General features: G+C 43.7%; 1 long non-coding RNA gene across 3 annotated transcripts in view; it reads right to left on the minus strand.

The window, feature by feature from the left end:
• The window catches only part of LOC146359984 (uncharacterized), a 39,808-nt gene extending 16,337 nt beyond the window's left edge, over positions 1-23,471 (minus strand). The window contains exons 1-5 of one of the 3 annotated variants that reach the window (XR_014786904.1): positions 23,335-23,471; positions 19,837-19,933; positions 17,729-17,840; positions 17,148-17,465; positions 15,014-15,407 (exon numbers count right to left, since the gene is read on the minus strand). This is a non-coding gene — a long non-coding RNA (uncharacterized LOC146359984). Of the gene's footprint in view, positions 1-15,013; positions 15,408-17,147; positions 17,466-17,728; positions 17,841-19,836; positions 19,934-23,334 lie in introns of those variants that run through there. The other 2 variants (XR_014786905.1, XR_014786906.1) reach the window with 2 other exon arrangements.
• Positions 23,472-23,600: the final 129 nt, after the last annotated feature.

Here is a 23,600-nt window from a genome sequence, read left to right on the forward strand (position 1 = left end):
AAAGACGGGCATGATAAAGGACAAAGAAGGCAGGGACCTAACAGAAGCAGATGAGATTAAGAAGAGGTGGAAAGAATACACAGAAGAACTATACAGGAAAGATCTGAATGTCCCTGATAGCCATGATAGTGCGGTCACTGAACTTGAGCCGGACATCCTCGAGAGTGAAGTCAAGTGGGCCTTAGGAAGCATTAGTAACAACAAAGCTAGCGGAGATGACAGTATTCCAGCTGAGCTATTTAAAATCCTAAAAGATGATGCTGTTAAAGTGCTGCATTCAATATGCCAACAAATGTGGAACACTCAACAGTGGCCACAAGACTGGAAAAGGTCAGTTTACATTCCAATTCCAAAGAAGGGCAACGCCAAAGAGTGTTCAAACTACCGCACCATTGCGCTCATTTCACATGCCAGCAAGGTGATGCTCAAAATCCTACAAGCTAGGCTTCAGCAGTATGCGAACCGAGAACTACCGGAAGTACAAGCTGGGTTTAGAAGAGGTAGAGGAACTAGAGATCAAATCGCCAACATTCGCTGCATCATGGAGAAAGCAAGAGAATTCCAGAAAAACGTCTATTTCTGCTTCATTGACTACGCTAAAGCCTTTGATTGTGTGGATCACAACAAACTGTGGCAAATTCTTAAAGTGATGGGAGTACCAGACCACCTTACCTGTCTCCTGAGAAACCTGTACGAGGATCAAGAAGCAACAGTAAGAACCAGACATGGAACAACCGATTGGTTCAAAATTGGGAAAGGAGTACGACAAGGCTGCATATTGTCACCCTGCTTATTTAACTTATATGCAGAGTACATCATGAGAAATGCTGGGTTGGATGAATCACAGGTCGGAATTAAGATTGCTGGGAGAATTATCAACAACCTCCGATATGCAGACGATACCACCCTAATGGCAGAAAGCGAAGAGGATCTCAAGAGCCTCTTGTTGAGGGTGAAAGAGGAGAGTGCAAAAGCTGGTTTGAAACTCAACATTAAAAAAACTAAGATCATGGCATCTGGCCCCATCACTTCCTGGCATATAGAAGGGGAAGAAATGGAAGCAGTGACAGATTTTACTTTCTTGGGCTCCAAGATCACTGCAGACGGTGACTGTAGCCATGAAATTAAAAGACGCTTGCTCCTTGGGAGGAAAGCTATGGCCAACCTAGACAGCATAGTAAGAAGCAGAGACATCACCTTGCTGACAAAGGTCCGTCTAATCAAAGCTATGGTTTTCCCAGTAGTAATGTATGGCTGTGAGAGCTGGACTATAAGGAAGGCTGAGCGCCGAAGAATTGATGCTTTCGAACTGTGGTGCTGGAGAAGACTCTTACGAGTCCCCTGGACTGCAAGGAGGTCAAATCAGTCCATCCTAAAGGAAATCAACCCTGACTGCTCATTGGAAGGACAGATAATGAAGCTGAAGCTCCAATATTTTGGCCACCTAATGCGAAGAGAAAACTCCCTGGAAAAGACCCTGATGCTGGGAAAGACTGAAGGCAAAAGGAGAAGGGGACGGCAGAGGATGAGATGGCTAGATAGCATCACGGATGCAATGAATATGAACTTGAGCACGCTCCGGGAGAGAGCGCAGGACAGGAAGGCCTGGCGTGCTATGGTCCATGGGGTCACGAAGAGTCGGACACGACTGAACGACTGAACAACAAATATTGTATGTATTAATTATTATAAGCCACCTTACGGAAGTTATGTCCTAAAACAGCCTTCCCCAACCTGGTGCCCTCCAGATGTTCTGGACTACAACTCCCAGCATTCATTACCATTGGCCATGCTGGCTGGGGCTGATGGGAGTTGAAGTTCAAAACATCTGGAAGGCACCAGGTTGGAGAAGACTACACTAGTCATTCACACAAGTGCTTTCCTCCCTGGTTCTTAGCATCTCAATCATGTGGGTCAAACTGTAGAGGGTTAAACCATAGTTCAGGCTGCCAGGTGGATTGGGAGGCATGATAAGTGCAAACAAAATGCCCTTATAAAAAGCTAAATGTCCATACAAGAAGACAGAACAAACCAAACTGTGATCTTCTTTTCTGACAGAGGCTTTGTGCCTTTAACAACTGTATGGTAGGCAGGAATGCAAGTGGTACAATTTTCCACATAACTGTATTTAACACAGTACTAAGAATTGTCCTCCCCTGCTGAATTTCTGCCTGTCCTGCAGGAGTTCAAGGTACACAGCCTCTGTCAGGAGCAAAAAGGAACAATCATATTGGTTGCTGTTACCACAAAGTTAGGTCATTGGATGTCAGACTGGAGTTCTCCAGGAAACACTTCAGTTGAAACAAATCAGGAAGTTCTCAAACATGCCAAGCGTGAATCCAAATATTTATCAGGGGATTACAGAGAGCACTCTTTGTTTCATCTCTTACTAATAAAAGAATAAGTGACACCTGTTAATAACCAACAATATTTAGTGTTTCTTTTCGTATGTCTTCAGACTCTCAAATGACTCTGCAGACATTGCTTAAGTTGGACAACAGTGAAACAAACAGCTGCTGCACTCCTCTTTGGCGCCCTTGTATTTATTCCCAACTCCATAAGACTAGCTTTATGTTTTTTATAGTGAAACTCTAGTTTTTGAGCCTTTGCTACATACTAAGGGCTAGCATCAGCTTTGGGAGAAGGGGCAGACTTTTAGAATCCCATAACTCTCTAGGACTTAGGTCTCCCATGTGGTGCCCATGGGGCACCAATGTATCCACAGGCACTTCTCTTGATGTCCACCAGGTCTTTGAAAACAAAATGCATGATCACAGAAGCAGTGCATCTCTGACTGCAGGGAACAATCATCTTCCCATACATAGACAACTGGCCGTTCATCACCCCCTCATTCAGCCTTCTCCTGGACAACGTCAAGGCTACCTTAGATCTGCCTCATTCCCTTTCAAACCCAACTGTTCATAGGGGTCTTCTGGACTCCAAGCAGGCTGGCACCTACTTACCACAAACAGAGCACATACACTAAGACCCTTGGCACACACTATCAGCTCCTGTCCCTGATCCCGAGCAGATGCTATCCAACGCCTTGTCAGCCTTATGGCTCTGATCCCTCTGGCCAGTCTTTGCATATGGCTGCTACAAGCCTGGTTCCTCAGAGTCTTCGACCCAGAGTGAGATTCCTTGACATGCCTCTTATATCTTCCTTTCCAAATTGGAAGGTCTCTAGGCTGGCGGACCATCCCATCAAATATCTTGGCAGGGATTGGCTTCAAACACCCTGCCCCTCCGTAACTGTCACCACAGATGCTTCACTCTCTGGCTGGGGGCCCCATTGTGTCCCACTCAAAGTATGAGGCCATTGGTCACGCTGGAAACAAAATATTGCAGTCAAGAAGACTTTCAAGTCAACCATTTTGGGGCTTTCGAGTCAACCATTACAAGGCATACAATTCAGATTGCTACAGACAGCATTACTGTAGTTTTCTACATCAACAAACAAGGAGGTACAAAGTCTCTCTCTCTCTCTCCTGCTTCTCACATTTACCTTCTGGCACTGGTGTGTAGCCCATCACCCCATCACCCCATTCACCTCACTGGTACTATGAACATGATTGTGAATTCTCTCAGTTGGTCCTGAACCACCACTCATCAGTGGGAACTGTCCCAAGTTGTTACACTGACTCTATTTGTCCTGTCTCAGCCTGTGTTTTCAAAACAAGCAGGTTACAACTCTCCCTGTGAGCAGAGTAGCTAACTAAGATAGCTGCTTCAAGGCCATTTGTACTCACAGATGCTGATAAGATGCAAGACCGAAAGCAGTTTGTCAGGCAGTCCAAAATCCATGCAAGACAGAATTCTGAGTACAATATCCAAACAACGGTGAAGCAAAAGTGAAGTCAGGATCAATCCAAAGTCATACATGAAATCTAATTCAAAGCCAGGAGTTCAGGATCAAGAAACATGCATGAATACCAAGAGCAAATAGGGACGTTGTTTCCAACAGCTTGCTCTGCCTGGCAGCCCTTTATATAGCCCCAACTGGGACATGCCCAACTCCCAGGTGCAACTCATTAAAGAGCTTTCCAGTGAAGCCAACTATATAAGGAAGGCCTCACAGAGCTGAATTCCTTGACTGCAGCCTGACGCTTCTCCTAAGAGGCTGGGACAGTTCTCTGCACTTCATATGTCGTCACTCATGAGGTTGCATCATGGCTCAGAGTCCAATCTGTTCTGGGAAAGAGGAGGCAGTGGAGGGACGCCCCTACTGGGTATTCCAGAGGGGCCTGCCTCCTCTTCAGCTGCACATCCAACCTCTTCCTATGACGCTGCCTCTGGATCATTCTCAGGGGAAGAAGCGTCCTTAAGCTCAGGTAAGCCAAGTTCCTCTTCAGAGGAGGACTCCTCAAGGGGGAAGGGGGGGGATGACATTATTCAAGATTTGGGGTGCTCCTGGAGTGGACCTTTTTGTCAAGAAAGCAGATGCAAAATGCTGGACATTTTGCAGTAGAATGGGACTCCCTCAGTGACGCCTTTCTCCTTGACTGGGGAGACACTCTGAACAATACTTTCCCCCTCTTCCACTAATCATTTGAGTCACGAACAAGAGTGAGGACGACAACACTGCCTGGTTTCTGATAACCCTATGATGGCCATTCCAACTGTGGTTTGCAACTCTGCTCCTTCTCTCCAGCTGCACCTTCCTTCACCTTCCATGGCTTCTCTATCTCCTCACAATGGATTGGAGAAAGGTCAGACACCCATATCTTGAGACCCTTTGGGAAGGAAAGTCAAGAACTTTGGGGCCCAGATAGTTTCCTCATCCATCCTTCCAGTAGTTAGAAGAGGCATAGAAAGGGAAAGAAAAATACTCCAGGTGAATGACTGGCTACAAAGATGGTGCCTGTGTGAGAGATTTGGATTCTGGGACCACGGGCTATACTTTCTGGAAGATGGGCTGTTGGCAAGGGATGGGTTGCACCTCACAAAGGATGGGAAGAATGTGTTTGGCCACAGCATGAAGAACTTCATCAGGAGGGCTTTAAACTGAACTCTATGGGGAAGGGAGATGTAAAGTTGGGGGTAACAATGGACGAAGGCTCATGTACCGCAACGGAGAGAACAGCTCTGATAGCGCCCAATAATAGTCTTCAGAGACATGTAGAAAGAAAGCCAGACTATGAAGCACATGGTCTTCGATGTCTATATACTGACACCCAGAGTATGGGAAACAAACAGAACGAACTTGAACTCTTAATACAAGAGGGAAATTATGACTTGATAGGTGTAACTGAGACTTGGTGGGATGACTCTCATGACTGGAATTGAAGGATATAACTTGTTCAAAAAGAACAGGAGGAACAGAAAGGAAGGTGGGGTTGCACCATATGTGAAAAATACATATCTCTGCACAGAAATACAGGCGGATGAGCTTGGCAGCCCCATCAAGAGCATCTGAATCAAAATAAATGGAGCAAAGAAGAAAAAGAACTTGGTGGTCAGAATCTACTACCAGCCACCCAATCAGGGAGAAGACGAGGATGAAACTTTAGAAAAGCAAATAGCCAATGTTTCAAGGAAGCATGATGTAGTAGTAATGGGGGACTTCAATTTCCCCGATATTTGTTGGGAGACAAATTCTGCAAAACATGGTCCTCCAGGAAATTCCTGACTTGTGTGGCAGATAACTTCCTCCTACAGAAAGTAGAGGAAGGAACTAGAGGATTGGCTATCCTTGACTTGATCCTAACCAACAGAGATGACTTAGTGGACAAAGTAGCAGTTACAGGAACTCTGCGGGAAAGCGACCATGTTATACTTGAGTTCTTGGTTCTAAGGGAAGCAAAAGCTGAGTGTAGTCAAACGCGTACCCTGGATTTTATGAAAGCCAGTTTTAATAAACTCAGAACAATGATAAGTGACGTCCCATGGCAAGTGACTAACGAGAAACGGAGTCCAAGATGGGTGGGAGCTTTTAAAAAAGGAAATTCTCAAGGCACAATTACAAACAGTTCCAACAAGAAGAAAAGGTGGAAGACAACAGCAGAAGCCAATGTGGCTTCACAAAAAGCTTAGGGATGACCTGAAAACAAAAAAAGGACACATATAGGAAGTGGAAAGAAGGCCAAGCAACAAAGGAAGAGTACAGGCAGGTAGCACAGAATTGCAGGGTTGGCATCTGGAAGGCTAAAGCTGAGAACGAGCTGAGGTAAGCGAGGGATGCTAAAAGCAACAAAAAGACTTTCTTCAGATACATGCATAGTAAAAGACAGAGGAAAGAAATGGTTGTTCAGCTATTAAATAAGGATGGCAAAATGATAACAGATGACAAAGAAAAGGCAGAAGTGCTCAATTCCTACTTTAGCTTAGTCTTCTCCCAAAAGAGGGTCTATGACCCCCCTGGCAAAGGCGAAGTACAGGCTGAAGGGGCAGGATTGCAGCTTGAGATCAATAGGCATATGGTCAAGGAAAACCTAATGACTTTGAATGAGTTCAGATCTCCAGGGCCAGATGAACTGCATCCTAGAGTAATAAAAGAACTGGCAGAAGAACTCTCAGAACCACTGTCTATTATCTTTGAGAAATCATGGAGGACAGGTGAAGTGCCAGATGACTGGAGGAGGGCTAATGTTGTCCCTATCTTCAAAAAGGGTAAAAAGGAAGAACCTGGGAACTACAGACCAGTCAGTCTGACATCAATCCCTGGGAAAATTCTGGAGCAGATTCTAAAGCAATCCATCTGTAAACACCTTGGAAACAATGCAGTGATTACTCAAAGCCAACATGGATTTGTCAAGAAAAAATCCTTCCAGATGAATGAATCTGATCGCATGTTTTGATCAAGTAACCTCCCTTGTGGCTGTGGGAATGCTGTAGACATCATATACCTCGACTTCAGCAAAGCTTTCGACAAAGTGCCCCATGATATCCTGATGAGCAAACTAGCTCAAGGTGGGCTAAATGAAACAATGATCCGGTGGATCCACAGTTGGCTACAGAATCGGACTCAAAGAGTGCTTATCAATGGGATCTTCTCTAACTGGGGAGAGGTAACGAGTGGGGTACCGCAGGGCTCAGTCCTGCCCAGTGTTCTTCAACATTTTTATTAACGACTTGGAAGAGGAGGTGCAGGGAATGCTGATCAGATTTGCAGATGACACAAAATTGGGTGGGATAGCTAATACTATGGAAGACAGAAACAAAATTCAAAGTGATCTTGATAGACTGGAGCACTGGGCAGAAAACAACAGAATGACATTTAATAGGGATAAATGCCAAGTCCTGCACCTCGGAAAAAGAAACCAAAGGCACAGTTACAAGATGGGGGATACGTGGCTCAACAACGCTATAAGCGAGAAGGATCTTGGAATTGTTTGAGCCAACAATGTGATGTGGCTGCAAAAAAGGCAAATCCTATTTTGGGCTGCATTAATAGAAGCATAGCTTCCAAATCCCAGGAAGTACTAGTTCCCCTCTACTCAGCACTGATTAGGCCTCATCTGGAGTACTGTGTCCAGTTCTGGGCACCACATTTTAACAAGGATGCAGACCAACTGGAGAGGGTTCAGAGGAGGGCAACAAAGATGATCAGGGGACTGGAAACAAAGCCCTATGAAGGGAGACTGAAAGAACTGGGCATGTTGAGCCTTGAGAAGAGAAGACTGAGGGGAGATATGATAGCACTCTTCAAGTACTTGAAAGGTTGTCACAGAGAGGAAGGCCAGGATCTCTTCTCGATCATCCCAGAGCGCAGGACATAGAATAATGGGCTCAAGTTACAGGAAGCCAGACTCTGGCTGAATATCAGGAAAAGCTTCCTGACTGTTAGAGCAATACAACAATGGAACGAATTACCTAGGGAGGTGGTGGGCTCTCCCACACTGGAGGCGTTCAAGACGAGGCTGGACAGCCATCTGTCAGGGTTGCTCTGACTTGGATTCCTGCATTGAGCAGGGGGTTGGACTTGGTGGTCTTGTAGGCCTCTTCCAACCCTACTATTCTGTGATTCTATGATTCTAGATGTTTTTTCACTGTACTCCGGGCAGATGCTAAATGTTTCCTCAAGGGCCTTGCCAGCATCTACCCTTCAAGGGCCTTCCCTGTCCCGGCATAGTTTTGATAGTTTTTACACAGCTCACAGCTGAATCCTTAGAGCCTCTGGCCACAGATAGCCCCAGTCACCTCACTATGAAGGTGGTCTTTCTTACTGCCATCACTTCGGCACATAGAGTGGGAGAGCTATGTGCTGTATGCCACTACCAACCTTATTTGACTTTCCACAAGGACAAGGTTGTCCTCAAACCAGACTTCTCCTTCCTTCTGAAGGTGGTGTCACAGCTTCACATGTCTCAAGACATAGTGTTGCCAAGATTCCTCCCTCAACCTACCTCTCCATTGCAGGTGAAACTTCACTCTGTTGATGTCTGGAGGGCTCTCTCCTTTTACTTTCAGTGCACAGCTGCATTCTGAGCTACTCCTCATTTATTTGTGTGTCACTCAAGCCCAAGAAAGGGACACCCTGTGTCCGCACAACGCTTGGCTAAGTGGGTCATCTCTACGATACTCCTAGCTTAACAACCCATTCTCCTCCCAGCTCCTGAGAATGTCCGCAGCCACTCAACTAGACCCATGGCTTCATCTACTACCCTCCTCAAGTGTATGCCATTTCCTCAGCTCTGTAGTGCCACAACCTGGGCTCAGCTGTCAACATTCATTAAGCACTACCACCTGAATGCAAGAGTGCATGCAGATGCAGCTTTTGGCAGGGTGGTCCTCTCTTCAGTCTTGGTATGACATCAGCCTGCCTCTGGTGAACGTTTGCTTTTCAATCACCCATATGTGTGAGTGACAGAGACCATGAAGAAGAAGGGCAGGTTGCTTACCTGTAACTGTAAGTTCTTCAAGTGGTCATCTGTGAACTCACACAACCCATCCCCCTCCTTGCTATATGTCTTGCTCTCAATATTTTCCTCCATTGTGGTGGACCCGGAACTGAGCAGGAGACGGGAGCCACACCAGGAGCATGTGCAGGGGACAGTGGGTGGAGCTGCTGCCTAAAGCTCTGCTCAGCTCTAGATGGTTCCAAAGGAATGTTCTGTGCAGGAACATAAGCCGTATGTGTGAGTTCACAGATGACCACTCGAAGAATTACAGTTACAGGTAACCCACCTGTTCCTCTCCAGGGTTGCAAACAAGAGTCATTCCCAACCTTAAGGGAAAGCTTTGGCTATTGGGCAGTATAGAAATGTAATAAACAAAACAAACAAACAAACGTTATTTGGAGATTCCAGGGACTGAACCTAGAACTTTTGACATGTTCTATGTCCACCTCCCCACCTCCCTCTCTCTCTGAGCTATGGGCCTCATGTAGATAATACATGTACATCTCCAATCTTTCTCCACAAACATAATAAGAGCTAAAAATATGCTTAAAAAACAACAACACTGAGATTATCATATTCTGTGCTACATTTGTGCATCATATCCTCAAATATGCAGAGATCAAACAGCCATGGACATAGGGGGTCCTGTCTATTTGTAGGGCAGGGGGGCTTCCAACCTTATTAGTCTGTGTTCATGTTCTCTTCATACTGCTGACAGGGGCAGGCAATATTGCTGTCAATCTCCATTGTTCAGTCAGGACAAAAATACAGAACATGTCTGCAAGCCAAGCTGTACTTTCTTTTTTTATATAGCATTTGTGGCTTTTGTATGCCTTGGGGCTACATTGCGCTACCACTTCTCACAATGAGTAATAACTTATTTCATAAATAGTGCCACTGAAATCAATAAGCATAGTAAGGCAGGAAATTAATGGCAGGAGAATCTGACCATTAGCACTCAGGCCCTTAATTTATTGTTGACTTCACCACAATGCGAAACAGGGTTTATGGCATGCATTGCTTCACGAAAAGGCAAGGCTAACTTTTGTAGGGAGCGAGTAAGTGGTAAAAGAGTGGGGAAAAGTCAAATTACAGGAGAATATTTCTAACAGATTACTGTTACACTCACATGCCGTCCCTGAGTGGAAGTTCCAAGAATGCAGCGCTTACCCGGGTTTAGTTTCCTCTGAAAGGAAACTGGAGACTTATTGTCAGTTTGTAATATTGGCCTTGATGTACAAATATCCAGGTTCGGCAAAGATGGATGCACAAATTAAACACTCCAACACAGCAAAGTCCACTGCTCCATCATCAGATTTCTAGGGAGACAGCCAATATCCCAAAACATTGTTAGCTTACAGGGTCAAAAACTCAGATCTCAGTGTCTTTCTCAGTCCCATAAACAGCGGTCTTGTCCTTTGATGCTTTTCACACTGAGACCTAACTTGCTCCCTCCTCCTGGCTGGGGAGAGGGAATAAGAATAAGTCATCACTTCTGACCATTCCTTAACAGTCTTGGACCATCTTAGCTCCAATGGAGACATATCACTTGAATATTAGGGGCTATCAATATTCTTTTGTCAAATCCAAGTGTTGCCTCAGGGCAACCTACACTGATAGCTCTTCTCATAGAAATCTGACAGGAAACTCATACCGGTACTGCTCTTGTGAACCCCAGAATACATCCTGAGGGATGAATCAGCATTTATTTATTTTATTTAAATTGATGGCAATTTCCAAGTCATGTATGTTACAGTGATTGATTTTCAGGTCCATTTAACACTAATGAGAAAATATCCTTAGGTTTTTAGTTACAGTGTGCAGATTGGGGGGAGCTCGACCTTCGGTGATTGATTTTATTAGAACAATAAATAAAGAGGAAGCAGAAAGTCATTCTCTTTCAGTAATGTCCTTTTTTTGAGATGAGGGCATGGTAGATTACAGGCAGAGTACATCATGAGAAACGCCGGGTTGGATGAATCACAGGTCGGAATTAAGATTGCCGGGAGAATTATCAACAACCTCAGATACGCAGACGACACCACCCTAATGGCAGAAAGCAAAGAGGATCTAAAGAGCCTCTTGTTGAGGGTGAAAGTGGAGAGTGCAAAAGCTGGTTTGAAACTCAACATTAAAAAAACTAAGATCATGGCATCTGGCCCCATCACTTCCTGGCATATAGAAGGGGAAGAAATGGAAGCAGTGACAGATCACCGCAGACGGTGACTGTAGCCATGAAATTAAAAGACGCTTGCTCCTTGGGAGGAAAGCTATGGCAAACCTAGACAGTATAGTAAGAAGCAGAGACATCGCCTTGCCGACAAAGATTCGTATAATCAAAGCTATGGTTTTCCCAGTAGCAACGTATGGCTGTGAGAGCTGGACTATAAGGAAGGCTGAGCGCCGAAGAATTGATGCCTTCGAACTGTGGTGCTGGAGAAGACTCTTATGAGTCCCCTGGACTGCAAGGAGGTCAGATCAGTCAATCCTAAAGGAAATCAACCCTGACTGCTCATTGGAAGGACAGATCCTGAAGCTGAAGCTTAAATATTTTGGCCACCTAATGCGAAGAGAAAACTCCCTGGAAAAGACCCTGATGCTGGGAAAGAATGAAGGCAAAAGGAGAAGGGGACAGCAGAGGATGAGATGGCTAGATAGCATCACCGATGCAATGAATATGAATTTGAGCACACTCCGGGAGAGCGCGCAGGACAGGAAGGCCTGGCGTGCTATGGTCCATGGGGTCACGAAGAGTCGGACATGACTTAACAACTGAACAACAACAACAGATTACAAGCATGTGGTGCAGCAAAATAGAGGCAGCAGATTTTCATATGGTAAATTCCTAAATGTAATCAGTCAACTTGGTGCACTGGAAGGATGGGACTGCGGAGGCTGCTAATAAGCAGAGGGCATACTTACTTAGAAACAAAATCTGTTAAAATCCCAATTAAATGTATTAAGTTCAAGGTGACAGACAATGAAGATATGCAGAAAAGCTACCTCTTCCTGATATCAGAATTAGGTCCTGCACTTTAGATCCACAGGGCTCAAGGACAAAGTTGGTGGCTCTTCTTCTTGAGCAAAACTCAGATGCCCTGCCCATCTTGATTTGGCAAGATTGAGATCTCCTTCAGATGCTGGCTTCCAGCTGTAAAGCAATATTTCCCAAAGTTTTGATACCTGTGGTACAGTGTGTGTGTGTGTGTGTGTGTGTGTGTGTCTATATATTCTTGTATCGAACAGAGGCATGCTTTGCTGTACAGTGAAAGATGTCTAGCTCCATAGTTTCTTTGTTTTTATTATGGATCTCTATTTCAATTTTAATTATTGTTTTAATGGACTCTGTACACCACCCTCGAATTTGTTAATTTGAGGGTGGTATATAAATCCTTTATACAAAATCTTTTATATTTCTATAAAATATAATATTTAGTAGTAGTAGTGGTAGTAGTAATACAACACATATATAGTCTTATAGCTGCTAAATGAATATTCTTTGTTAGGTAGTTTGCTGGTTAATTACTCAGAATCAATGGTTAGTTTATGTTTCATTGATGGAAGGTAATGATTAGGAGAAGGTAGTGGTGGTATCTGTGTTCTTTGTTTTTTCATTTGATACCCATCAGAACTTGGGGATAGTCGGTCCCAGTTCACATGTAATGAGAAGCCACCATGAGTGAATTATCTCATGGGTTTTTTTGTTGCAGCAGCGGCCATCATTCTGAATATTCAGGGTGGGTCCAGGCAGGGGCATGCCATAGCTTCTCATTATGTGTGAATCTGGCAAGGGTGGGTTGTTGGGGTAGTTGACAAGCTACCCGCAACCCTAAAACAGCCCATGGGTTCTGGATGGCTTGTCAACCACCCCAACAACCCACCCTTGCTGGGTTCAAATGTAACAAGAAGCTACGGTCCCCCCCCCATGCTCTGAATATTCAAAATGGCAGCCGCCACCACAAAAAGAAGCCCCATGGGGAAATTCACCCACAGTGGCTTCTCATAACATGTGAACCAGGTCAGAATGTGTGTATATGTGTAAATGAGAGAAAGAGGGAAGAAGGGATAGCAAGAGAAAGCAAAGAGTCCCTAGCTGCAGTTAGCTGAAACTGGAGGTGCAGTCTGGTCAAAGTTGCTCTCTCTGGGAATCTTCTGCCTTGTAAGACCACCTGATTGCCTCTAATGACGGTCCCTTTGAATATTTGTACCTAAGATAAATATTACCAAAAATGCCATACATTTCCAGTGTTCTCTCACCTGAGGGAAACTATACCTGGATTCTGCTCCTGGAACTTCTCACTGCTGAAGGAAAATATGCATTTTCCTGATCAACTCCCAGAATAAGGGTGAAGCATCCTCTTTGCCACTGAGAGATAACTCAAAACTTCATCTTGCCTCTCAGTGTCCCACCTACCGCTTTACCTAGTCAACCAGGATTTGAGGGTAGGGGGTGCCATGGATTCTGGGCAATGGTAATGCTTCTGAGATTCCTGCGCATCTGTCAGTTGTAGTATGGGCTGCATCAGGAAAGCCCAGTGCACCCTTACGCCTTTGCTTGGAATGATGTTGTTGCCCATGGATGGTTGGGAGAATGGAATGATTGACTTCAAGGGTATAGTGTGGTGGATGCATCCAGCGTGGTGGCTTAATTTTTCCAGGCTCTTGACAGCAGGCTTGAATACTCAGATGCCAGTGGAGGGCCTGGAGCAGAGGTCAGTACTAGAGGGCGCTAGTGGACCACTGGGGCCCAAGAAGCTGCTCTGGGATGGCAGGTGCTGGTGCCAGATCTGAGTGCGACAGACAGCACAGAATGACCAAAGGGCTGCTGCTTAAGTCTCTGGCTCTATTGCAGGAGGGGAGAGGAGCTGGGGCATTTCAGATTCCAACTATGCCCGAAGTAGTATCACGTACTTCAGGATCATCGTTAATGTATAAACATCAAGATAAAATAATCAATCAAATATCAAAAGTTTGTACTGTTGCCACCTAGCTGGTTTTTGAAATTTCCAGGCAGTGGTATTATGCCACCTGATTTTTGTTAAAGTTGTCTCCAAAGCCACACAGTGAAAGTTCCATCCTTGAGAAAATCCAAAATTTAGGGCTTGCCCAGTGAAATGGTCAAAACCAACTTAATTCTTGCTATTATTTTTTGTTGGCCGCGGTGAGCCTAAGATCAGGTTAAAATAAAGGCAGACAAACAAAACAGTTTTCTTCCAGCCTTCTTGTGACTCCATTTTTACTTCTACCTCTCCCAGTCCTTTCAGAATATTTCCTATAGCTCCTTGTTACTCTTTCCCATAAGGTTACCAACTTTTTTTTTTTTTTTTTACTGACCATGCCCCTATGCCTTTAAGTAACAGCCTGGTACACAGAAATTAAGCGAGTGAAGTTTTCCCTATCATTTTTTTCTCCATACCAGAAAATGCTTTTCCTATTAATTTCAGTGTGTCAGGATGCTGCTAAATGTACAGGAGTAGGGCAAGTAGAAAAGCTGGCAATCTACTTTTTATGGACATATACAATACTATATAATTCACAGAATAGTAACTAAGCAACCCTGGTGATATAAAAAGCTGCCCTATACTGAGTCGGACAATCTGTCAGTCTAACCCAATATTGGCAACACTGACTGGTAGCAGCTCTCCAGGATTTCAGGCAGAATTTTTTTCAGCCCTACCTGGAGATAGCAGGGACTGAGCCGGGGGCTTACTGCATGCAAAGCATGTGTTCTACCACTGGGTTATGGTCCTTCCTCCTAATTGAACCCCTATTGACTCTGATGACAAAGCTACCCAATGATCAGGTGGAAATAATATTAACACTGGTGGAATTATACTTCTGCTAAGCTCCCTTTGTTCTTATAAATGCTGCCACTGCTGTAACCTGAGCAACGAAACATCCACATCCCGGCATCTTCCACCCACAAAGAGCAACAAAGAGTCCTCTCTGTTAAAGGCTAACAAATATAATGAGGCATAAAATGTTGACTGAAACGCACTGATGCTGCAATCCTATATACCCTTACCTGGAAGTAAATTCTACTGAGTTCAGTGAAACTAACTTCTGAGTAGACATGCATAGGGTTGTACTGTTAGTTATACAAAAAAAAAAAACCCAAAACAAAGGCAGCCCTGTTGGATATAAAGGGCGGCGGGGGGACGGACGGACGGACGGACACACAACCAAAATCCATATTTATTAAGCGAGCCCAACATTTCAGAAAATATTGTGCAAGATCTTGAATCGTGTTTCTATCTACAGTTGGCACATATACAACTAGACATGGGTACAGCAAAATAAAGTTTCTGAACAGAATGGCTAACAGGCCATAAAGTGCAAAGGGCTTTAGTTTGGGTGGCCAGGTGTCCTACTTTACAGAGGACAGTCCTATATTATTGGACAGCTGGCAGAGGACAGTCCTCTATTTGAAGGTGTCATCTATTTGAAGGGCTGCCCAGTCCAAGCCTGGTTTAAAGTCAAAGAACCATAAGGAGGGAGAGCAGCAGGGGCCTTGAAGTTGCTCATCAAAAGTTAGCCCCTGGACAGCTGAGCTGGCACACAGGTCACCTGGTCACAGTCTGCCCCACTATGGTGAAATGTATTGTATTTCTATTTAAATTCTAGTAATTATTTCTAAATTTGCACCAATACATATACATTTGCATATGCAAACGTAATGCAAATTGGTGTCCTCCCTTTTTGGTGACGCATTTCCTCGTTTTTGGCAATGCATAAGTGGCCACCCTAGTATCTGTACCCTTCATCAAGAAAGAGGGGACTTCTGATCTTGCCTAATTAGCAATACAACATGGGGTAGAATTTGAGCACTTAACTGCAGTTCAGTAACAAATACCATTTGACAATTGTGACCAGTGAATATGCATGTATTGTTTCATGTAAACAGTACACTGGGGGGGGGGGGGGAGAGCAACTAACATCAAGTTATAACAATGTCTCCCACACTTGGTTTGGTATATGGCCTCTCTCCATCTTCCAGCTCGTTATTTCTTTCTGCTTCACTGCAGCCCTTCTTTGCCTTTGCATCTTTTCCAGCCTCCTTCTGCTTGGCGTTCTGCCTCACAGCTTAATAAATGCATTTGTCTCATTCAATGGAGTTATGAATACTTTGCGACTGTGAAAATCAGCCCCAGCCCCCCAGCCCGGTTGCCCAACATAAATGTTCCAGAAAAGGAGAAATGCCATACTCAAGACAACCATTTCAGAAAAATATTGAGGACAACATTTGCTGAGGACAAGAGAAGCAACCACCAAGGCTGGGAAAGAGGCCTGCTGGAAAATGGGGAATTGACGCAGGATACTAGCAAACCAGATTTTTGACTAATAGAGATCATTTAATATAGCCAGTTATTTTGTTCTAAGGGCAAGTTGTACCTTCAGTACAATGCATGCTCATAAGAATAACAGCTGGTTTGTATAAACAGCAAATCACATGACGAAACAATCCTTGGGGTTAGGCTGTAGCTCAGTGGTGGAGCACATGCCTTTCTGGTCACTGCCGTTTTAAAAAAAAGGTTAGTGATGGTGACTGGAAAGGTTCCAACGCCCATCATTTTTTTTTTTAAAAAAGATTACCATTATAATGTCATGGTGTTGTAACACTCTTTAAGTGGCATTTCACAAACATTTTAATATTTTAAAAAATTATAGCCGGAAGAGTGTTTTAGCACTAATTAAAATTCGATTTAAAAAATAAACAGGTTAATTAAATGGTGCTTACCACAAAGGTTATAGTGAAAGTTTGCTGAGCTTCAAATGGCCACCCAGGTGAATTGGACCTCCCCTTCCCCACATACACAATGGCTACGTCACACCCACTAGTGTGAATGGAATACAGCAGGATGAGTATACAGAGAAAGTGCAATATATCCAACAGCGCGAAGAGCCAACTGCAATTCCATTAGTATCTTACAGCCGAAGACAGAAGATTCTTTATGCTAGGAGTCACCTGCCTGGAAGCAGCCCTCATCCAGACTTTTGCCTGGCATTTGCAGCTCCCCACCCCAAGGAAGAGTCTTCAGACATGCAGCCACCCTCCTGCAGTCTGAAATGGTGGCCACTTAAACATTGTCAAAAAAGAGGAAATGCATTACCAATTATGTTTGGTAACAAAACATTAGAGGACATAAGAGGACATAGATTTGCATTAAATGTGCATGTTCTAATTTATTTGTATAGATGCAAATTCAGAAATAATTACTAGAATTTAAATAGATATATAATACATGTCACCACAGTGGGAAAGATTGTGACCAGGTGACCTGTGTGCCTGCTCAGTCTGCTGACCACATGCTAACTGTTGATGGACAGCTTTAAGGCCCTTGCTGTTTTCCCTTCTAGTAGTTCTTCATATTCAAACTGGACTTGGACTGGACAGTCCTTCAAAACAAAGAATACTTTCAAACAGAGGTCCTCTGACAGTTCTTCAAATAGAGGCCTGCTTCTGTCAAGTAGGACACATGGCCAACCATGTAGCGTACACTAGGCCTTCATGTTTAGCATCGAAAGAGTGGCAAGAAGATGGATTTCCAAGAGTGATATTTCAGTTCATACACAATCGAGTCAGCTTATGGTACGGAATTCTGTTTACCATTCATATTCCAACACCTAAAGGTAGAAACAGAGAAGTGTTTGTATATAATTGGGTCCACTGGTTTATTAAATAAAATCTGCTAAATGCAGTTTGGCACTGTATTCAACAGAGAAAAAGCCAAGATATTGAGAGATTTTTGTTTCAGTGTCATCATCCAAACAGACAGTAAAGAATGTAGTGTGCTTTTGGAGATCACTTCTAGGTGATCTTCTAGGAACAAACCATTGATTTTACTCAGTGGTATGGCTACGTATCAACAGCAAAGACCTGTACTCACAAGAAGCCAACATTCTCCAGAGCTTGGTCTGGCAGGACTTTCTTCTTAACCCACATTTGAAATTGGAACAAGGAACTTTTGTTATTATTTTCCATGAGCGCTGAAAAGCATGCTGCAAAAAATGAAAGGGAAAAGTTAAGTTTGCTACCTACTTTAATAGGAAGACACATGTATTTCAGTGAAACTGGAATCTGCACACCCATGAAAGCCAGCTATATTTCTCCTTTTCATCTCATCTGTGTGCAGTCCACAGCGTTTGAAGGAAGATGGATACTGGCTGAAGGTATGAGCCACTTCTCCCAACACACCTATGTAGGGAAGTGGCTAGTAAATGTGAATCTTTGATATCAGGAACAGAGATGTACATCTAAGAATGTGTGTGCTACCCCTATGTTGTGCCTTCTTTCTTGGGCAGGTAAACTGAACCATTAACAGAGTGATTCTGTCTTTGAGTCATACCTGTGGGTTGAGACAGAATCATTCCTGGGTACGGGAATGGGGTACGGCTACCCTTGAAAGACCAGGTCCGCAGCCTGGGGGTCATTTTGGACTCCCAGCTGTCCATGGAGGCTCAGGTATCAGCTGTGACCCGGACAGCGCTGTATCAACTCCATCTGATACGGTGGCTGCGCCCCTTCCTTCCCGACCATCTGCTCCCATCGGTAGTACATGCCCTGGTCTCCTCTCGTTTAGACTACTGTAATGCGCTCTACGTGGGGTTACCCTTGAAGACGGTTCGGAAGCTGCAGCTGGTACAGAACGCGGCGGCTCGCCTGATTAAAGGCAGCCGCCGGCGAGATCACATCACTCCAGTGCTGAAGGAGTTGCACTGGTTACCAGTTGTTTTCCGGGCCAAATTCAAGGTGTTGGTTTTGACCTTTAAAACCCTATATGGTTCCGGCCCAGCCTATCTTAAGGAGCGCCTCCAGCAGCACCAGACAGGCCGCTTAACAAGATCAGCCTCGGATGGACTTCCCTCTGTCCCATCAGCCAGGACAGCTAGACTGGTGGGGACGAGGGAGAGGGCCTTTTCTGTGGTGGCCCCCACTCTGTGGAACTCCCTCCCTAGGGAACTCCGTCATGCTCCGTCTTTAATGAGCTTCCGTCATGCATTAAAAACGTGGTTGTTCAGGCAGGCATTTGGGGTGGGTTAGGGTATTTTAGAAAATGTTTTTATTGTAGAATTTTATTGTTTTAAACTGTTTTATTGTATGTTGTACATCGCCCAGAGTGGCTGGGTGACCAGCCAGATGGGCGATTAATAAATTTAATAATAAATAAATAATAAATAAATTCCTAAGAGCCCCTGCACTGGTGGAACACAGCACTATGCTGGTGGGAAAAAATGATTGTTGTTGTTGTTCAGTCGTTAAGTCGTTAAGTCGTGTCCGACTCGTGACCCCATGGACCATAGCACGCCAGGCCTTCCTGTCCTCCACTCTCTCCCGGAGTGTGCTCAAGTATTCATTGCATCAGTGATGCTATCTAGCCATCTCATCCTCTGCCATCCCCTTCTCCTTTTGCCTTCAATCTTTCCCAGCATCAGGGTCTTTTCCAGTGACTTTTCTCTTCGCATTAGGTGGCCAAAATATTTGAGCTTCAGCTTCAGGATCTGTCCTTCCAATGAGCACTCAGGGTTGATTTCCTTTAGGATTGACTGATTTGACCTCCTTGCAGTCCAGGGGACTCGTAAGAGTCTTCTCCAGCACAGTTCGAAAGCATCAATTCTTCGGCGCTCAGCCTTCCTTATAGTCCAGCTCTCACAGCCATACATTACTACTGGGAAAACCATAGCTTTGATTAGACGGACCTTTGTCGGCAAGGTGATGTCTCTGCTTCTTACTATGCTGTCTAGGTTTGCCATAGCTTTCCTCCCAAGGAGCAAGCGTCTTTTAATTTCATGGCTACAGTCACCGTCTGCGGTGATCTTGGAGCCCAAGAAAATAAAATCTGTCACTGCTTCCATTTCTTCCCCTTCCATATGCCAGGAGGGAAAAAATGATGTTGACATAGTAATATCCTTGAGGAACGGAACGTAGGAAAAATCTTTTATTTTTATTACAATGTTTAAATTATTATTTGTATTATAACACTTATAAAATACTTACATTCGCATCAAACATTGTTGTTGTTCAGTCGTTCAGTCGTGTCCGACTCTTCGTGACCCCATGGACCATAGCACGCCAGGCCTTCCTGTCCTGCGCTCTAGTTCAAATAAAATATACTAAGATAGGATAAACAAAAAAAGGCTGAACCAAATAAATTGCACAGTAAGCCAAACATAAATGATAAAGTCTAATATTTAAGTGTTGAAAAAGTCATATGCTTACTCAGCGCTCATTCCTGGCCTTGGGATTGTATAACACTAAGCCTGCCAAAACACAGCCATTAACCAATGCATACATAGCTCCAGAATGGTCCCCATTTCTGTTCAATGTTAACCCAGAGGTTCTTCTGCCAACGCCTTAGACCTAGGAAGCCAACTACGCCCTTTTGGTTTCTTCAATCTGCTTGGACTATCTGGGATTCAGTTTCCACCAAGCGTTCCATACTTTTTTCTTATGGGATAACCCCAACTTGAGAAAATTGACTTGTTGGAACTATAGTTGACCTAGTATACACTAGTATCAACCATCCTTCCTCACAAATGTTCATGGCATGGTGCTGAGAAAGGGGACCTGCAGCTCAGGAAGCAGAAGTTAACAGCAGCATTCAAGTTAGGGTGTGTTGTACCACAATAACCAACCCACACTTCATCAGATAACTGAAGCAAAGCTAGTAAGATTACATAATTTTGATTTTAGCATGTCATTTGACTGCCCTTCCCTTTCCTGAATCTCTCCCTCACCCAGCTATGCTGATTAGGTGACATTGGAGCCAGTTCTTCTGGTATTGCCTCCATCACTAGATGGCTACACTGTGGGTCCTACTATTTCTTGAAGACTTACAATATTACCAAAAGATAATGTCAGAATGATGGAAGCTAGGATAGGCCGACCCCAAGGAGGCTCAACCTCTGTTTTACCATTTTACTGTGTAATGAAATCTGAAGTTAAATTGGAGGAAGACGTGTAATTCTGGGACAAAAGACAATGTAGGTAAATCGCCAGGAACCTAGGGTGGCCCAGTGGGTCACATGTTGGACTTGGACCCAACTTTAAAAAGTGAACTCATTGGATGGTCTTGGGTCACATTTCTCCCTGTCTCAGTTCTTCATCTTTAAATAATACACTCCTAGTTTACAGGGCTGTTGTGTGGACAAAGAAGATTATTATAAAGCTTATAATATTAATGTGTTATGGAAAATGGTTAAATAAGCAAACAAGTAAAAACAGTACACTGGTGCTACCTTTCCCGAGCGTCCTCATACAATATTTCCTGACTTGATCCTAGGGCTGTTATATTGTTACACAGGAAGCCACTTGTGTTCTTCCATCTCTCCAATAATTATGTTTCCCCCTGAAGATTCAAGACTAAATAGGAGCATAATCAGATGGAATCAAATTAATTTATTTTCTTGGACCTAGATAAATGACTCCTTTATTTTCTTACTCAGGCAAGCACTTATCTTCAGAAGCAGCTTTCTTTGACACAGGATATTACATTAATGTTCAACACTTTGCAATCCCCTCATTTACTGATGTTTGCATCATGGCTAATGTATCATAATCAGCTACCAAATAAAAGACTAAAATGATCTTTATTTTTTTTCTAGCCTCTTTAAATTCAGCAATGCATTACAGATGGACGAATTGGTCAATTGTGGTTTCTCTCACGTTCTCTTTTTTCCATTCTTAAGTTTGGGTTGGCCCAAACCTTTTCTTGTTTAAGCTTGTATGAACATTTGCACACATTTTTGTGTGCATTTTTTGCAATTTTAACTCATATACACATTTTTGTAAGTATTTTTCCTAATATAATGCATTTTAATGTCATTTTCACTAATATATACATTTTTGTGTCCACTTTCCCCTAATATATACATTTTTGTATGCATTATTTAATTTGAGAACTTGATTACAAAATTTGGAAGAGAGTTAATTTTGAAGGTTAACTGTGTTTCAGTTTGAATATTGGTTTGAAAGTGCAAAATTAAGTAAGTTCACATTAACAAAAGAACTTAACAAATTTCTCTCCCATCCCTACAATACATAAGACTTGGGAGACAAGGTTAAGATCCCTATTCAGCTGTGAAACTCACTGGGTGACCTTGGGCCAGTTATACCTTCTTACTGAAGCCTACCTACCTCACAGGGTTGTTGTGAAGATAAAATGGGGTGGGGGGAGAACCATGTATACTGCCATGGAAGGAAGAGAGGATAAAATAAGTGAACGATGTGTAGTATCCTATTGTGCCCATGTGCTCATGGGACCCACTGCTTGCACAACAGTCTTTTGGTGCTTCTAAAAGTACCCCAAAAGAAGCATTTTGGAATGGGACAGGTCCACGGTATTCGCAGAAGCGATGGGTCCTGCAAGTGCAATGGAACCAGTGGAATGTGGAGTGGTCCCATTGAATAATGCCCATGAATAAGAACATATCATACGGAGATACCAAGTGTGTTTTGACCATTTTCAACATACCCAACATACCCTAGCCTAACTCCACAGGTCTTACCCAATTTTCTCAGTGGTTTTCAACTGGTTTTCTTGAGGGAGCCCTTCTAACATCAGAATTATCATGGCAATTCTGGGTGTTCCACAAGATTCTGGTGTATATTCGACAGTGCCTACTCAGGTCACTCAGTGCGCCTCACCATTTCTTTGTGTGTTATTTCTATTATTCCCATCATGCCTTTCAATAAGACAGCTTCTAAGAAAGCTAACAACTAAAAATTCAAAATAAAAATATAACAACTAAAACAACTCTAAATGGCAGAGGGAGCAATCCTATGTCCCTTGGACAATGTCTCGGAGACATTGGATTTTTCAGATTCCTGCCTCCGCACTCGAAGACAGGGCTCTGAGCTTGGAGCCAAGAAACTGTGCTCCCCTTCCCCCTCGTAGCCAGCATGGAGAGAAATGTGCCAGCTGTCTCTCCACACTCGGTAAACAGAGTGCAGAGACAGGGGAAAGGAGGTGTTTCTGGGGGCAGGGAGGGAAAGATGCTGGGGTGGCTGGCTTATGCCTTTTCCTATCACTGCCCCAGCCTCCTTCCCTCCCCCTCCCCGAAACCTCCTCTAGACAGGCAAAATCACCTGTCTAGTTAAAGCGCAGTGTGGGAGGTGTGAGGTGCCTCTCTCTGCATAGGATACTCATAAGCCTCTGACTTCAGGGCCTTACAAGTACCTAGGACATAATCCATAAGATTGCACCCTAAAACAGCAGTAAGCCAGGGCCAACAAGAAAAGTAGCAGCAAGAAACCAGCAACAACATGATAAAAATAGCATTAAAATGTCCAATAAAAGCTTGGGAGAATAAAATATTTATACTGTTTATCACTCATCCAACAATTGTTGATCTCTGGTGATGTAAATAGTAATAATAAACCAATTAAAAATCCCAAAGCCAAACAAGAACACAATTCTATAAAAAAGTTCTGAAACAATCATTATGAAACAAAGAGAATAGCTAAAAACTCAGACCAAGCAGCAGTAATACAAACCTAAAAGATTTCCAGCGAATAAAAGAGCCACACGAAAACAGAGCATAATACAGAGTTAAAAGTATAAGATTTTAAAAGCCTGCTCAGTGCTCATCTCTCTCTGCTTTGTTGGGGAGGAGGTTGCCTGCATCTGAATGGACAGGTTCATGTGGGAGGTCTTGTCCTACATGAACTGAGAGGACGCTCTAGAATACACCCAATATCCCACTGTGCCAGTATGCTGCCAGGGAAGATCAGTATTTATGAGCAAGTTGTCTTTTGGAGAA

Source organism: Heloderma suspectum, chromosome 1 (assembly GCF_057233095.1).
Source record: "Heloderma suspectum isolate Gila_16-S chromosome 1, 16-S_ref, whole genome shotgun sequence".
NCBI lineage: Eukaryota > Metazoa > Chordata > Lepidosauria > Squamata > Helodermatidae > Heloderma > Heloderma suspectum.